Source organism: Puntigrus tetrazona, chromosome 5 (genome assembly GCF_018831695.1).
Source record: "Puntigrus tetrazona isolate hp1 chromosome 5, ASM1883169v1, whole genome shotgun sequence".
Lineage (NCBI taxonomy): Eukaryota > Metazoa > Chordata > Actinopteri > Cypriniformes > Cyprinidae > Puntigrus > Puntigrus tetrazona.
In genome coordinates, this window is record NC_056703.1 from 27,150,391 (window position 1) to 27,157,154 (window position 6,764).

Below are 6,764 nucleotides of genomic sequence, written 5' to 3' on the forward strand. Positions count from 1 at the left end.
TAAAATGTTACTTCTGTCCTCTATCCATAATATTGCCTGTTTCAATTCTCTTGGTAGATTTTGATATGAGAGAACAACACTGATACATGAACCTCGGCAAACCACATATAGAAAAGTCGACTCTATGCAATATTTTTCAAGCAAAAACTTGGAATTAACGATGAAGCAGGATGTCCTTTGGGCAGAAATCATCTTGCTTCGATAAACTGAACTGTCACGAGAGAAACTGCAACGACTCTGGCCTTTTAACAACAAAACGATTTTGCATTTTTGGATTAAACTTACTGTTGCTAAAAAGTAAATAGAGAAAGAGGGGTTTAAAGAGTATGTTTGGTCTCAAAGATCTGCTCTACTACCATCTGCTGGTGATAATGTACCTTGTCAGATATTTATCATGCTTATCATGTCTTGAAATGCTACTCTAGCTTATCTTGGGAACTTTGTTTTTAGAAATTAGTAATAATAGAGCCATTCGTACTGTTTTACAAAGAGAAATTGTTACTGTGCCTGATATTTTGCCTCACTGAAAATTTGATTTGCTGGAGAAAAGTATGGATGTAACCACAGATATATCATCACGGATAAGATTTAAACCTTTATTTCTTATTTTCTTATTAGCTCGTTCATAGATTGTATCCAGTCAGCCAGTCATTGTTAATAGGAATAAAAATGCAAATTGTATTTTGTAATGAATATGAGGAAACTTATTTTGGGATATATTAATATATTAGTAAGAATATTCAATGTTTCAAACATTTTCACTCTTATATGGGAAAATGTAATGAATTCATTTACTTATTCTATTGACCAAATTATATATTCATAACTGTACGTTTACTAATAAAAAACTATTTTGTGGATTTGTTTACTGAAATATGCATTTATATTGACAGCATCAGAAACTCTGTAAATAAGAAAGTTGCAAGGACTGCAAGCTGCGAACTGTACAATATATTTATTTGGTTTCATACTTACATACAGTACATGTGCATATATGTATATCTTGTGACTGAATGGACATACAAAATAAACAATGTGTACCAATCATTTATATACATTGAAGATGACAAATTTTAATTGAGCATCTCTCTTGTTTGTCTTCAGAATTGACCCTCGCTGGCTCCGTTGTCTTGAGGTGACCCTCGCTGGCCCCGGTGTCTTTTGATGACCCCCACTGACCCTTGTGTCTTCTGGTCTCCCTCACCTGCCCGGTGTATTGTGATGACCCACACTGACCCTGGTGTCTTTTTGTGACCCTCGCTGAACCCGGTGTCTTTTGGTGACACTCACTGGTCCTGGCGTCTTTTGGTCACTTTCACCTGCTCCGGTGTTTTGCCATGACCCCGACTAGCCCTGGTGTCTCACTCATTCTGGTGACCTTCTACTCTCCTACTTCTGGGTCTCTATTCCTGAAGAAGCCTCTTCACTCTCCATGTCATTGCTACGTGACAAAAATGAACAAGAAATAGATCAAAAATCTGTGTTTTGTCACTCAACATTTAACTTATTTAAACTCAGTCTGACCAAACTCTTCATTACTAGGTTACATGGGCACCAAACCAGATCTTTTTCACCAACCTACTGCGTACCTGCAAGTGCATGAGCAAAGATTTCTCCAAAAACCTCTCATTCTTTTTCTTAGTCGCCCAAGTCTTCCAATTTTAGGCACCTTTAATCTGGAAAAAAAACAAACAGAACAAACATGAAAACAAACTAACAAACACTACAATAAATGACATACAATAAACTCAGCATCATATATGTGCATGTTGTATGTGATCTGTGCATGCATTTAATTAACAATGGTTTTTAGCGGCGTATATCCGCACAAGTGTGTGTGTGTGTGTGTGTTTTCAGCATGTACTTGGTCTCTGAGAGCGGCAATTGTGGGACACACTCTTCATGAGTCCATTTGCTATCGTCCTTAAACACACAAATACATTTTCAACCGTTTTCAATCTCTTAGATATATATTTGAAACTTGACCTCATAACGTGGTATAAACTCACTGCTGAGTTACTGGTGGATGCATGAGGGTACATGTTTGGCAGCAGGTGGATCAGGTTGTCCAGCAGGTGCTCTATCAAAGCAGTACACTGTCCCTGTTCTTCAAACATGGTGGGGCCAGAAGGAACGCTGCAACGTACAAATAACAAATACATGTCACCTTACTAAATACACCATACACCCCGTCTTCATTTCATGACTGGTCTCTGTGTCTTATACTGTTCTGAAGACTTGTGCAGGTAATTCTAGACACCTTTATCCTTTATGCTATTCTGTAACTATATTAGCTGAATGCATACACACAAACACTTACTAAAAGATGCTGGGTCCAAAAACTACTGACAAATTCGTAGATGTCATCAAATTTAGATTACTCTCAGCAGCAACACGGGACAGGAAGAACATTAGGTAGCAGAGGACATTAAAATGTTCCTCTGGAAGGCTGTTCAGCACAGTCCTCAGAGCCTGATTCAGTTCTTCCTTTTTGAATCTGCAAGATGTTGGACCTGATAAATCTGTGTGTCTTACTCGAGTACGTTTACTCGTCACCACCTCAACTTCTCTTACCCCTGAACACCTCCAGCAGCTGCGTCCTGTGTGACTCTGGAATGAGTCCGCCAGGCAATTCCCTGAGAAAACTTTCAATAAGGAGGCCCAAGTGTAAACATCCCAATCGTCAAATTCCGGAAAGCCTCCTTCATCAAACGTTTTCCTCAGTTTCATGCAGCGTTTTAGTGACCCGCTAACTCTGAACAGGCCGGTGGCACTTAGGCCTAAACACACACGCACATTTTACAAAGACCCACACACAACCTCTACGTGCAAGTGACAAACACTGAGGAGCACAGTCAAACACTCACCGTGCTTCTCCACAATCTCCACTACGTGTGTGAACACCAGAGGAAGACCCTGCCTCATCTGTCCTCTCTTCCTCAGGCTGATGAGGGGCACACCGAACACGGCCCTTGGTGTTTCCACCTGCACAAGACAAAAGTTCAGCAATGAAAAATTTTAAAAATCAGGAAGGTGTGCCTTTTAATAGTCAGAAAACATTGTGTTTCTTCACATGCACTAACACCAATATGCAGAATGCAGTTTGTTAATCATAATAGACGAACGATGTATGACAATTCAATAACACAACAAGTTTATTACTGAACATTCAGCATTCGTAGGCTAAATTGTTAGTGATCTGTTGTGTGCAGGGCGCATACTCACACACACTGGTAAAACACCAACCGATCCCATTTCAGGAAAGGATGTTCTTCAGTGTGCGGGTTCACGACGAATCCGAAGCCGGCAGTCAAAAACGGAAAAAAGGGTCAAAACCGGGAGTCCAAACCGAGTCAAAAATCGAGCGTCAAAAACGGAAAAGGGTCAAAACCGAGAATCAATATCAAAAATCCGAAAGGTAGTCAAAAAAAGGCGAAATGCAATAACCGAAGAAATAATCACCATGGAAACTCGTCAATAGCACCAACCACAACAATCGTCAAACTTCCCAACAAAGAATTCTAAAAAAGAATGCCCGTATGTAGCTGCTGCGCTCCTCACGTCATGATTCTACAGACGTAGTTGTCTAGTTGTGCTGGATTCATGGATGTTTTTGTATTTCTTAATTATTTGTTGAATGGTTTATGGGAATAAGTAGATTTTAGATTGATTACACGCTACAATATACAGCATAATTTTCACATTTGAATTGTATTAACATTTTACAATCTAAACATCTTTACAAAAATGACATTCATAATGCACATGTCCTTGTGTCACGTCTTTGGACTCTTTTGTTGTCGTTTTTGTCTTGTACCATGTGCTCTGTGTGCCCTACCTTCTCTTCTAGTTAATTGTCTTTAATTTCTTCAGCCGTGTCTTGTTAATTTAGTGATTACCTTGTGTATTTAAGTCCTGTGTTTTGAGTTCACTTTTGTCCGATCATCAAGGTCCTTACGTGTGGCTAATGTTCTGCCTGCCTGTTTAGTCTTTTTACTTGTCGAAGTGCTCTCTTACGCTAAACCCCACCCGTGACAGTACGATCGGACCACAACAGTAAAGCGGCGTATTTTCCCCTTTTGTTTTTTTTTTTGTCATGTATTACCCCTATAATGACCTGAACTTCCTCATCCAGGGGGGTATTCCAGAAAGCTTGGTTAATTTACCATTTGATAAATCATAACCTCTGGGTTGATTTACCCCAAACAGGCATACCATGAGTATGTCGGTTCCAAAACACCTGAGAAGAGTTAGCTTAATCAACCTCCAACTGGTTACCCGGAGTTAGTGCGCGTGCACGGTGCATATATAAAGACATTTTCAATGGATCGCCGATTTCACGAGTCACCATGGAAACTCAAAGCGAAAAAAAGAGAGCGGCGTATTTCACAGAGGTGGAGTTGGAGGTTTTAATGCATGCTTATGAGGAGTTAAAGCCAATAATATTAAAAAGAAGCAATACAGCTGCATCAGCGAAAGCAAGAGAGTTGGCTTGGCAAAAAATAACCGACAGAGTGAATGCGTGAGTATATTAAATTACAAATGTGGTATTGCCTCCCGTTTTATTATAACGAAGTATGATTTATACATCCTTTTGAATGTTATATCACTATGAAAGCATTTACTTTTGCTGCCATTTATGTGTTTAGTTTAAAATAATAATGTATGTTTCTTATTTAATAAGGTGTAATCCTTCTGGAGCCGCAAGAAGTTTAAGCCAAGTCAAAATGAAACACAACATTCTGCAAAAAGGTAATATTTGATTACACAATTACTGAACTATTATAATAACAGGATTTAGTATATTCATTCTGTCATGTAGCTAATAGAAAGAAGATTGAATCCCGTCTAACTGGCGGGGGCCCACCACCACCTCCCCTCACCCCAATGTTTTCTGTGCTAAGCGCACAACGCGCGTTTGTCACATTTTGCGTTATGCGGTTTTAAAAGACGTGTTAAATAAACTAAGGAATCTTTTGAAAAACGATAACGCTCTTTCAAATATTCATTGGGGTATGCAAACACGTCAATACGTGGTCGTATAACCCTCTCCCGACGAAAAAAACCTCGTATAAGTTGGGCTTCTACGTCCACAGGATCTTCCTCAAAAGGGCACGCCATGCTCACCAACCTTCTGAAAAGAAGTTACTCTGAAACATAACCTGCTCCCGAGCAGGTTATCTTCAGAGAGTCAGTTGTTATGGTTACATACATACCCAGAAAGTTACCTCCGTTTTTGGAACTGAAAGTTGAGGTTATCCACGAACTTACCCTTAAACATACCCAGGTATGTCACATAACCAGCTTTCTGGAATACCCCCCTGCTGGAGCAGGAGGATCGCTCTCTCTCTCGAGGGTTATACGGAGATCTTCCTCATTCTCGCTACCCGGACAGTTTCCTCTGCTCATCCACTTCCGATGATTAAACCCTTCCACACGAGCGAAGCTGTCCGGGGACGGCCCTGGAGAGAGTGGGTGCCCCAATCCAGATCCAGAGCCCAGCCCATCATCTCCCCGCGTCGCGGAGCCCAAGCCTGAGACCACCGATGGCGCAGTCGCGGAGTCTGGCACGACCACGGAGCCATCGCCGAAGAGAGCGGCAGAGCCGTGGAGCGCCACCGGACCCGAGCCGACTGCGACAGACCAGGTGCGTGAGCCGGCAACAGAGCTCGCCACGGTGGAGACAGCCGAGTGGAGCTCCGCCCACTGCACATCGGCTGAGGATGAGCTGATTATCCACCTGGGGCTACTGGATGATGTCGACCTGGACTTAGACTGGGCACCTCCCCTGTATCCAGAGTTCCTGTTCCCGTTCAGCCGCCCTGTTTGTTTGCTGGTTCCATCCAGCCGTCCTGAATACCTGCCTCAAGTGCGCCCCCTAGAGACTGTTCCCCAGAAGCTCACTCCAGTGCCCGCGCAGCCAACGCCGCCACCAGTGTCTATGATGCAACTTTTATCACCCTCCCACCCTTGCCACACGCTGTCGATGGATCCGTCAATATATTCATAAGTGTACGTTTACTAATAAAAAAAACTATTTTGTGGATTTGTTGACTGAAATATCCATTTATATAGACAGTATCAGAAACTCTGTAAATAAGAAAGCTGTGAACTGTACAATATTTATTTGGTTTCATACTTGTGCATATTACATGTATACAAATTTAAATTGAGGCTCTGGATCTCTTCCTGTCTGCACCTCCCTGTAACTCCTTCTTACCCCCTCCTGGGGGCCATCCTGTACAGGAACCTCCTCCCAAGCTCCCGTTTTTGTTTTGTCTCTTCAGAGCGAGGATGCACCTTCCGGGAGGGGGGCGACACTAACATTTAGTCTTTTTGCAGACACTTTTATCCAAAGCGACTTACAATTGAGAGTACATCAAGAGATTCATTTTTAGAGAAACAAACAGGGTAAGTGCTTGTAACACCAAGTCACAGGCAGTGTTCAAATTAGTACAAGCCAGAAAGGGAAGGAATAAACAAGAAGTGAATTATTATTTTTTTTTTAAAGATGGTCAAGTATTGCTGAAAGAGGTGAGTTTTCAGCTGTTTCTTAAAGATTGACAGAGATCCAGCATTCCGGATATGTATGGGAAGATTGTTCCACCAGCCAGGAACAGAGAATGAGAAAGTTCTGGAGAGTGATTTCGAGCCTCTTTGATATGGTACCACGAGGCGTCGCTCGCTAGCAGATCTCAGACTTCTAGAGGGCGTGCAGATTTGTAATAGTGAGTGGAAGTAGACCGGTGCTGAGTCTGTGGTTG